Source organism: Lithobates pipiens, unplaced genomic scaffold (assembly GCF_037356315.1).
Source record: "Lithobates pipiens isolate NorthernLeopardFrog02 unplaced genomic scaffold, aLitPip1_a1.2 Scaffold_18, whole genome shotgun sequence".
NCBI lineage: Eukaryota > Metazoa > Chordata > Amphibia > Anura > Ranidae > Lithobates > Lithobates pipiens.
In genome coordinates, this window is record NW_027507758.1 from 499,713,654 (window position 1) to 499,725,925 (window position 12,272).

Below are 12,272 nucleotides of genomic sequence, written 5' to 3' on the forward strand. Positions count from 1 at the left end.
CATTTTACATTTGGCATGAATGGCTGTGTTTGTCTTATGCGCCTTGTATCCCATTGGGAAAGTCTGCATTAACTCCCTGCCCCAGAGGAAACAGAATATTATGGAAATTCCACTGTAAATGGTTGTCAGTGAAACAGGTGCCCTCATTGGAAAATGTCCCCTAATTCTCCCTTTTCTGTGACAACTTTAAAATGTGGGACTGCCCATCACAGTGGTCACCAAGACAAACCAAGAAGGTGAATTCTCCTTACATACCTAAATAAAAATGTTTATATACGCTACAATTTAAAACTGAATTGTAGGTATGTTTTTTATTGCATAGCCACAGTACATTGGTAAAACGAATACATATTCCATACCTGTGCTACTATAGTGATCCACATGTTTTTTTGGGGTTTTTTTTTTGCATCCTGTGCCAGCCATCATGTCATGACATCTCCCCACGATTCTCCCAATCAGGGAACACCTTATATTCATTGAAAAAAATACAAGAAGTTCTGTAAATGGCAACCAAGCCAAGCTAGCGGCCTGTGTGCAGAAGGGCAGTTGCGCGTCACAATACATGGAAGACCACAGCAATCACCGTAGTAGTACTGCAATAATTATCTACTTCCGTAGTGGTTCCACAGGTATGGAATATGAATAAATACATTGGTTCAAGCTGGACCAAAGTAACTATGCAATAAAAACCATAGCTGGAGTTTAGGTGTAACCCGATGGCAGGGTATATACTTTTTGATTATAAGTTTTCTGTCTTAATGATGAAAGCTTGTCTTCCAGCTGTTTTCCAGTTTATCCAGTCAGATACATCCTCATGTTCTGTTTGTCTGGTTTGGCTATTTTATGATTTCACAAACATTGGGATTTCTGTCCAAACTTTGTAGATCTTACAGTGCAATTAAAAAGTGTGTGGCTTACCTTACCAAATTACCACTGGCATCTTATTATTAGGAACAAACATACCAACTATTTGTTTTTGCCTAATAAATAGGCATCTTGTGGCCCATAGTAGTGTAAGTAGCCTGCTAACCAAGAGTATACTTTATATGTATTATCTTTCACAACCATCATTCTCAGCGTCCACAGTAAATGAGTAACTGTCCCTTTTTATCTTTCACATGTCAGATATGTTGGTTAAATATTATATGAATGCATTGTGTTTTTCCATAAATTTGAAGCCAGGGTGTGTGCAGATCCTGACCTAAAGGCTGAAAACTGAGGTTACTAACACTGCATTATGGATAAAAAAGTTAATAGGTTGGTATAGAAATGTAAAGGAGACACCAGGTGGAGGTCCCTTCTGAGATCCAGAAGAGCATAAAGACAGTCTGTGGGGATCATCAATAGCGTTATCAGTTTGGTCAAATTTGCTCCTCAAGAGGTTAAGAGCTGAATATAGCAAAGGTTCAGAACAAAGTTGCATTACATGGCAGGAGGTTGCAAGGCAGGAGGTACAGTATGTGTCAAAATAAGGAATGTGTTCCAAGACCCTGATGTCTCCAAGTGTGGTGACCAATCTTGATAAGTGAGTGCACAGTTGGGAATTCAGCTTTCCTTCTCCTCGGCATATCACCCACAGTTCAATGGGTCTGCAGAATGAGCCAATCAAGCCTTGGAGCAGCTCCTATATTGCTGTATATCTGACCACCATAACAATTGGTCTGAACTCTTACCTTGGGCGGATTTTGCTCACAATAATGATATCAATGATTTGGCACTTTATTTGAGACTACACACATTTTTAGGGCTTTTTGTATCGCCTATGGAGTCTTTATATGAAATCATGCATTTTCTCAGTATAAATTGAGGATACTTTTGCATGTACTAATTTGAGCACATATTGAGCAGTTTATATATTTTTAATTAATTGGTAGTATTTATAGATTGACTGAGCTGTATTTATAAAATCAATAGCAATAAAATGATCCTAGGTGACCTTTAATGAGCTTGGCCAAATCTAAGGGCCCATTTACATTTTTGAGTTTAACGCACATGCATTAATGTGCATTGCATCGAGACATACTTTTCACTGAAATGAGCTGCCTAATGCACCAAAAAAGGTGCATATAGAGTTTTTGATGGTGTACCACACTGCAACTCTACATCTGTTGGCAAGATGCGTTGGCGGGCAATTCAGAGTGCAACAAAGTGAATCCAGCCTAATTTTACAAAAGAAACATCAAGGTAATATCAGGGCTGTAATTAGATTTCATGGTTGCCTTAGGCATTTCCCCGAACATTACACTCTAAAATAATTGCATTATTACAGAAAACTATAAACAACCCCTGCAATTGTCAATTGATTATTTCAGTAACAACTAATGCTAGTCTATGTTATTGGGGGAAGAATAGTGTCTGCTGGTACGGACAACAAACAAGGGATGGTTTCATATTCCTTGCGCTATAGTGAGTCTTCTGATACTTCTCAACATCCCCTAGATACACTTCACCTTATAGAACTTTGACTGAAATCACCCACAAATGTCCAGAGGAAAGAAATAAAGTAAGACAAAAATGATCACAGGTTGTAAATTGTGAGAATTGGTGTTGCCTTTCCTATTCTGTTACACTTTAAATTCTTATGAATGTAATAATAATACTGTTACAGTATATATTTTTAAATTCCTATGAATGCAACTGAGTGTGGATTTTTAATTGAAGCATGGGAAATCGGTGTATGGTAAATGGCAGAGAATATGCTTTAAAACCATGGTGAAAGACTTGAAGGGATACATTTGCTGCCATGGCTGTTATAAATATGCCCCATAGTCAGACACTAATTGTGGTCTGTCTGAGAAAACCAATAACCAAGGTGCTGAGTGAAGAGGAGACAGACACAGCGTTGTGGTATGATGATAAAATAAATATAAATTCACATTTTACATCAATAACTGTGAATTGGAACTGATGTGTGACGGTTGCTGCATCATTGACACATGATATTTTTCCAACCCCCCCCCCCCCCTTCTTTTACCTTAGTTCCGACTCCCAGTCTCACAAGCAGTCAAGCAAGTTTGGAGCTGACTGGTTGCTTTTTAAACAAAACCCCTGGATGCTAGTCAAGTAGTTGCATGGCACTGCCAACAGCTACTATCTCTGACTTCCGCCCAGGCTCAGACAGTCACCATCACAAACATAACAATAGCAGAAATGGGCAGCAGTCTAAAAATGACAGATCACAAATCTTTACTGGGATCTCAAACAGCTTTATGCAGCAAAAGAAAAGAGTACAACCTCTGACAATTCAAAGACACTATGTTCCCCTTTCTGAAGGTGACAGACAATGGGCATACAGACCAAACACAAATATATATACACTATATAGTCAAAAATATTGGGACGCCTGCCTTTACACACACATAAACTTTAATGTCACCCCAGTTTTAGACCGTAGAGTTCAATATTGAGTTGGTCTACCCTTTGCAGCTATAACAGCTTCAACTGTTATGGGAAGGCTGCCCACAAGGTTTAGGAGTGGGTCAATGGGAATGTTTGACCATTCTTCCAGAAGCGCATTTGTGAGGTCAGGCACTGATGTTTGACGAGAAGGCCTGGCTTGCAGTGTCCACTCTAATTCATCCCAAAGGTGTTCTATCAGGTTGAGGTCAGGCTTCTGTGCAGGCCAGTCAAGGTTCTCCACCCCAAACTTGCTCATCCATGTCTTTATGGACCTTGCTTTGTGCAGCGGTCCAAATCATTTGGTGGAGAGGGGATTATGGTGTGCGATTGGTTTTCAGTGGTTGGGCTTGGCCCCTTAGTTCCAGTGAAAAGAACTCTTAAAGCGGAGTTCCACCCAAAAGTGGAACTTCCGCTCGTTGTACTTCCTCCTTAAGTGCCATATTTGGCACCTTTTGGGGGGGGGGGGGGGGCGGCAGGTATCCTTTTACTACTTCCAGGAGCCTCAGCCACGTATTGACGTCACTGCCCGGGCCCCCTCCTCCTTGCCTGGCCTCCGGCAAGTAGGAGAGAGGAGCGGAGCCTTGCACATGCGCAATAGGCCTCACTGCTGGGTTCTCTTACTCGCAATGGAGGCAGCATGCACCAGACAGCTGATGGAAATATCAGCTGCGGTGCCAACATCACTGGACTCCAGGACAGGTACAGTATCTCACAAAACACCAAACATTTTTGTAAATATTTTATTATATCTTTTCATGTGACAGCACTGAAGAAATGATACTTTGCTACAATGTTAAGTAGTGAGTGTATAGCTTGTATAACAGTGTAAATGTGCTGTCCACTCAAAATAACTCAACACACAGCTATTAATATCTAAACCACTGGCAACACAAGTGAGTACACCCCTAAGTGAAAATGTCTCAGTTGGGCCCAATTAGACATTTTCCCTCCCCAGTGTCATGTGACTAGTTAGTGTTACAAGGTCTCAGGTGTGAAAGAGGAGCAGGTGTGTTAAATTTGGTGTTATTGCTCTCACTCTCTCATACTGGTCACTGGAAGTTCAACATTGCACCTCATGGCAAAGATCTCTATGAGGATCTGAAAAAAAGAATTGTTGCTCTACATAAAGATAGCCTAGGCCAGTGATGGCGAACCTTGGCACCCCAGATGTTTTGGAACTACATTTCCCATGATGCTAAACTACACTGCAGAGTGCATGAGCATCATGGGAAATGTAGTTCCAAAACATCTGGGGTGCCAAGGTTCGCCATCACTGGCCTAGGCTATAAGAATATTGTCAAGACCCTGAAACTGAGCTTCAGCATGGTGGCCAAGACCATACAGCGGTTTAACAGGATAGGTTTCACTCAGAACAGGCCTCGCCATGGTCAACCAAAGAAGTTGAGTGCACGTGCTCAGCGTCATATCCAGAGGTTGTCTTTGGGAAATAGACATATGAGTGCTGCCAACATTGCTGCAGAGGTTGAAGGGGTGGGGGGTCAGTCTGTCAGTGCTCAGACATACGCTCCTCTCTGCATCAAATTGGTCTGCATGGCTGTCGTCCCAGAAGGAAGCCTCTTCTAAAGATGATACAAAAGAAAGCCTGCAAACAGTTTGCTGAAGACAAGCAGACTAAGGACATGGATTACTGGAACCATGCCCTGTGGTCGGCTGAGATCAGAAACATTTATTTGGTTCAGATGGTGTCAAGCTTTGTGTAGCGGCAACCAGGTGAGTACAAAGACAAGTGTGTCTTGCCTACAGTCAAGCATGGTGGTGGGAGTGTTATGGTCTGGGGCTGCATGGGTGCTGCCAGCACTGGGGAGCTACAGTTCATCGAGGGTACCATGAATGCCAACATTTAGTGTGACATACTGAAGCAGAGCAGGATCCCCTCCCTTTGGAGACTGGGCCACAGGGCAGTATTCCAACATGATAACGACCCCAAATACCTCCAAGAAGACCACTGCCTCGCTAAAGAAGCTGAGGGTAAAGATGATGGACTGGCCAAGCATGTCTCCAGACCTAAACCCTATTGAGCACCTGTGAAGCTCCAGTGAACTCCATGCCCAAGAGGGTTAAGGCAGTGCTGGAAAATAATTGTGGCCACACAGAATATTTAATAAAATGAAGGGTTCGCCCTGGGACTTTAAATTAAGTGAGTACCGCTTCCGTCAGTAAACAAAACAGTAGTAAATGCAGTATATGGTTTATTCAAGTAACATTGTTTACATGCATAGATATCACCAACAATTGGCAATTTAAAAAAGATACATAAACAAGGCATATTGATACATTGATGTAATAGCAGTCATAGTACATGGGCATCATACTACAGACGCGTTTCGCGAGATCCAGCTCCCTCTTCAGGGGTGGATGTGTGTAACAATGTACCTAGAATGAAAAAATATATATTTGGCAATGTAGCACAGTATTAATTATGAAGGCACAGGGTAGGAGGGAGGGGTTCTGGGTCCCCATACTCACCACTGAGCTTGGCCATGGCTACAGGTGTGCGGCTCCAGGATATCAGCAGCAGGTGCCTCACCAGGGAGCTGAGGGGGCGGAGTCAGGTATTTCCAAACGAAGAGCAGGCATGGCATGGATATAGAGATATATCCCTATAAACCTCATTAGTCCATAAAGAGTATAGGCTGTGAACGTTAAGTATGTTTGTCAGGCATCTAAAAGTAATGAAGTCTGGGCCAAAGATGGTAGGGACAGGGAGATGGTTAGAAATATGGGATGGCAGAGGGATACTTGCAAGAGACAAGATAGAAAAAGAGAGAGGTGGACTGTGATTGTGTAGTAGTAGTGTACTGATGTATCCCTAGAGACCTCGTTAGTCCATGAAAAGTACAGGCTGTGAACATGAGTATGTTTGTCGGGCATCTGAAGTAGTAAAGTAAAGTCAATAAGTATTGGCATAAAGATATTTATACATAAGTAAAAAGGTCTGGGCCAAGGATGGTAGGGACATGGAGATGGTGGAAAACAGGATAGCAGAGGGATACTAGTGACAAGATAAAAAGGGGAGAGGAGAGAGAGGTGAACTGTTATTATGTGGTGGAATCTGTGATATCAGAAAGAAAGAAAAAGAAAAAAATAAATAAATAAAATAAAAATAATAATAAATAAATAAAATAAAAATAAGTGCTTAAAAAATGAAGATATGCAAGTATGCCTAAATATAATAGGTATCAAAAAGTGAATATAGTAAGTACCTGAGTATGGTGAATCCAAGCCATGCCTGACCTCCAGTTTAACCCTGGAAGAGCCCAGGAGACTCCGCCCCCAACACCATGTGTGGATGGCTGACCTGTGAGCGCAGAAAGCGCCCACTGTCATAGGAAGGCACACAAATGCGGTCTGTAAAATCGCAGAAGCCACACCTCTGGCGGTTAAACTGAGCTGCTCCTCTGTCTGCCCCTTCAGACAAAGAGAACAGCATGGCTCTGCCTCTGCCCACCCCCCTTGCTACCATCTCAGCCAATAAGGAGGCAGAGACCCTGGAGAGCCGCTGCTCTCATGCACATTGCTGAATCAAGATGGGTCTGAGGTAAGTATTAAAGGGGGGCTGGGGGGGGCTGTTGAACACAGAAGGTGTTTTACTTTCATGTATAGATGCATGAAGGTAAAAAAAAACTTGAGCCTTTACGACGACTTTAATCTCAATGAAAGGCAAGAACAACCTTGTGAGTGGCAAACCAAATCGGTGGAGATCAACCCACCTTTTAACTCTTATTGGTACCCCCATGCATCAGAAAATGTAGCGTATTTTCAGGTGCGGGAAATCAAATGGTGTAAAAGTATGATTCCCGTAGGACTGCAATTTTAAAAAGGTGCAGGGACCCTTTTCCTGTATTTCCCACAAGTACAGTAGCACATACAAATGATGGGGGGTTGTTTACCCTGTTGTAATATACTTTTTGCTATTACTCAACCAGTTCCTGTTTAATTCCTAGTGTGCATGCACAGTGAACCTTTGGGGTGTATATACATCCCCTACAATAAATATTCCCCACTGAGCCAGCTGTGTCAGAAGCATGGCCACAAAAACAGGGCACCCAACACAGGAAACGGCTCCTTCTGGGGTAAGTGCTATATAAGATGTCAGTAAAGATTTGCGAGCTGAAATTTTTGGGAATTCTGCCCATTTCTTCTCCTTTAAATTTACATAGTATCTCAGTAGGCTGTGCACCCTCTTCAAGACATGAAAGGCAAAAGTTCAGGATGGATTATTTTGGCCCAGCAGCACATATATGGCTGCTCTCTCTCCACACCTAGCAGGGACGAGATGTGATGTCAGTGGCTGGTGAGGCACTGGCTAGTATCAGAGCCAGATACACACAGGTTATATATGCTGTGAACCTTAGAGCGGGAGCAATAATTCTACCACTAGACCTCCTTTGTAACTTTAAGCATGTAACCTGTAAAAAGGTTTTAAAGTGCCGCCTATGGAGATTTTTAAGTACCGAAATTTGGCGCCATTCCACAAGTGTGCGCAATTTTAAAGCATGACATGTTAGGTATTTATTTACTTGGCGTAACATCATCTTTCACATTATACAAAAAAATTGGGCTAACTTTAGTGTTTTTTTTATATTCATGTAATTGTTTTTTTTTAGATAAAAAGCTTTGAAAAATTGCTGCGCAAATACCATGTAACATAAAAAGTTTCAATGACCACCATTTTATTCCCTAGAGTATTCACTCCCTTGGCATTTTTCGTGTTTTGTTGCCTCACAAGTTGGAATTAACAGGTGATTGCATAATTTAATTTACAGAACATGCCCACAACTTTGAAGTTTTTTTTTTTATTATTCTGAAGCAAACAACAAATAGAACAAAATAACAGAAAAAGTCAATACTTTGTAGAGCCACCTTTTGCGGCTATCACAGCTCTAGGTCCCTTTGGAAAGATCTCTATGAGCTTGCCACATCTTACTATTGGGATCTTTGCCCATCCCCCCTCGCAAAACTGCTACAGGTCCTTCAAGTTGGATGGTTTGCACTTGTGAACAGCAATTTGAAGTCTGACCACATATTTTCTATTGGATTGAGGTCTGGGCTTTGACTAGGCCATTCCAATACATTTACATGTTTCCCCTTAAACCACTCAAGTGTTACTTTAGCACTGTGTTTGGGGTCATTGTTCTGCTGGAAGGTGAACCTCAAATCACACATAGAGTGATACAGGTTTTGCTCAAGAATATCCCAGTATTTAGCACCATCCATCTTTCCTTCAACTTTGACCCTTTTCCCAGGCCGACTGAGGAAAAAAATCCCCGCAGCATGATGCTGCCACCACCGTGTTTCACTGGGGGGATGGTGTTCTTTGGGTGAAGTTACATCTTAGTCTCATCAGACCAGAGCACCTTCCTCCATACATTTTGAGAGTCTCCCACGTGCCTTTTCACAAACTCAAAACGTGCCATTTTGTTTTTTGCTGAAAATAATGACTTTGTTCCGGCCACTCTGCCATAAAGCCCAACTCTATGGACTGTACGCCTTATTGTTGTCCTATTTACAGATACTCCAGTCTCTACTGTGGAACTCTGCAGCTTAATACCCTCCTTGCCCGGTCCAAGAGTTTTGGTGAGCGGCCGTCTCTTGGCAGGTTTGCTGTTGTGCCACGTTCTTTCCATTTGGTTATGATAGATTTGATGGTGCTCCTAGGGATTATCAAAGATTTGGATATTTTGTTATAACCTAACCTTGACTTGTACTTCTCAACAACATCGTCCCTTACTTTTTTGGAGAGTTCCTTGGTCTTCTTGGCAGTGTTTGGTTAATGGTGCCTCTTGCTTAGGTGTTGCAGCCTCTGGGGCCTTTCAAAAAGGTGTGTGTATATAATGACAGATGTGACACTTAGATTGCACACAAGTGGACATCATTTCCCTAATTATGTGACTTCTGAAGGTAATTGGTTGCACCAGAGCTTTTTTTGGGCTTCATAAAAAAGGGGTTGAATACATACGCACTTGCCAATTATCAGTTTTTAATTCCTGAAAAATAGTTTTATGTATATATTTTTGTAATTTTACCTTCCTGCCCAGGCCAATTTTCATCTTTCATTGCTGTCACTTTTTAAATGACAATTGCGCGGTCATGCTACACTGTACCCAAACTAAATTTTTCTCATTTTGTATTTTCTCATTTTTTTCTCATTTTTGTTCCCACAAATAGAGCTTTCTTTTGTTGTTATTAGATCACCTCTGCATTTTTTATTTTTTATAAACGAGTAAATAAATGACGAAAACCCTGTACTTAGCTAATTACCCACCCTTACTGGATGCGATCAAAAGGGATCTTTTACAATGGACGGGGACGGCGTTTACATGGTTTGGTCGGGTGAGTGTCATAAAGATGAATGTCCTACCCCGTGTACTCTTTTATTTACAGATGCTTCCGATCCCCTTGCCCAAACACTTCTTTGACCGCTTAAGTAGTATGATGTCTCGCTTTATATGGAACGACCGTAAACCTAGAATAGCGTTACGGATACTGCGTCGTTCAAAGAGGTGGGGTGGACTGGGTGTCCCAGACGTTAGACAGTATTATCAAGCGGTGGCCCTCCAGAAGATTCTAGACTGGCATTTCCATTCTCGAACTAAACTCTGGGTCCCTTTAGAGAAGTTTCTGGCGGGTAGGAACTTAGCTTACGCGCCCTGGCTGCCCCGGGTATATAGGGGCCTGGCGGAGACGACCTCCCCTCTGACGACCCATGTGTTCTCAGTTTGGGACAGGCTCAATGCGACACTTAAGCTGGCTCCCCCTATGTCCCCGGTGGCCCCATTGGGTGGTTTCCTGTGGTTCCCGCCGGGAGAACAGATGGGTTTCTTTGGGAATTGGGTTGACGATGGGAACGCTAGTTGCAGGCAATTCTTGAGGGATGGGGGTCTTATGCCGTATGAGGCCCTGCCCGTCGGTAGCTGTGGCTCCCGAATGAACTTCTGGAGATACCGACAACTGCACCACTTTTTTCAGGCACATGGTCATACTATTAGGGATCCCCGGACCCTTACCCCGTTTGAGCGCATCTTTCTTGCAGAGGAGCCGACTCCACACCTGGTTTCTGAGTTATACCGGCTGTTGGACTCGGCCAGCTCCCTGACTACTCCTGCTTATATTAGACGGTGGGAGACTGACTTGGGGATGACGTTCACGGAGACGCAGTTAGCACACCTTTATTCCCTCACCCATTCGTCTTCTAGAGACTCCAAGGTTCAGGAGACCAACTTTAAGTTATTAGCACGCTGGTACCGGGTGCCGGCAGACTTGGCCTGTATTTACCCCTCCGCATCGGAGTCCTGTTGGAGGGGATGTGGACAGCGAGGAACCCTAATTCATGTGTGGTGGGAGTGCCCCCTAATTCGTCCCTTCTGGGAAGACATACAGGGTCAAGTGAAGGCTGTGACCGGGATTGAGGTCCCTCTCTCGCCGCTGCACTTCCTTCTGCAGGTGCCCTCGGTCCCGCTTAGGGTTTATAAGAATTCCGTGTTGGCACATTTGCTGAATGCAGCCAGACGCCTGATTCCGTTATATTGGAAGCGGCCTGGAATCCCCACTCGAGAAGAGTGGTGCAGGGGAGTGCATGCGGTGAAAGAGGCAGAGCACTGGGTCGCTACCTGTAAAGGCCTAGAGGACCGTTTCCACGATATCTGGAGACCCTGGTCGATGTATGCGTCGGATCCTAACCATATGCCCTCCAGTTTAGACGTGGCTCTGCTGGAATTGGCAGACCCCACCCTTAGAACTCTTAGACTGGGCGGAGCCCAGGGGGGGGACTGGATCTCCCCCTGGAAGCTCTTAGCGAAGGAATACTGCTTGCGAATATTGAAGCTGGGGAGTGGTGTGCCCGGTGCGGAAGGAGCGGACATTTGGTGACTATACTCAGGTAAATTGACCTACTTTTCCTATTCTCTTCCTGTCCCTATCGTTCTTCCTTTCTACCCTATGCTGTCCTTTTCTCTTTTCCTTTTCCTCTCCCTCATCTTTCCACCTTTCTTGGGTCAGAATGTCATGTAGCCTGAGCTGCCGCAGCTGGTAGGGGGTGGGCTGGGATCCCTTTGTTGACGCTTGGGCTGCCAGGAAGGAATTTCTGAGTTTGGCAGAGGGCGGCGTTCCGGCAGACCCTCTGTGGTGACACCAGCTCCCGGGATGCGCTGGCGGTGGAGGGGGCAGCTGGCGGCTGTTGGGGCCCCCCCCCTCTACCCTAGTGCCGGGACGGTGTCCATTTCTCAGGTCCCTTTCTGCCGGTTTTTGACCCACTATTGGTTGAGGTAATTGTTTCTTTTTTACCCTGGCACTTATCTGGGTTTCCCAGCCCGCCTGCTATGTATGTATATACCCAAGACATTCTCCTTCTCTTTATGACTCTAAGACCTCTCTCTTTAAGTATGTTTACATGTTCAACTTACATGATGTTACTCTAGCACTGGAACGGCTTTTTTATTTAGGCCGATAAGTATTGCACTTCAATGTGATGTTGGACCTGTATTGTTTTTCATGTTTCTGTCTCTGTTATATTGCAATAAATATTGATTACACAAAAAAAAAAAATAAAGGACGAAAATTTTGAAAAAAACTAAAGTTTTTCTTTGTTTTTGTTATAAAATTTTGTAAATAAGTAAGTTTTCTCCTTCAGTGATAGGCACTGATAAGCTGCACTGATGGACACTGATAAGACGGCACCAACAAGATGGCACTGATGAGGTGGCACTGGGTACTGACAATGGGCACTGATAGGCGGCACTGATGGGCACTGATAGGCAGCACTGATAGCTGGCACTGATATGCGGCATGGATGGCCATTGATAGGTGGCACTGATGGGCACTGAAAGGCTGTACTGATGGGTACTTATGGGTAG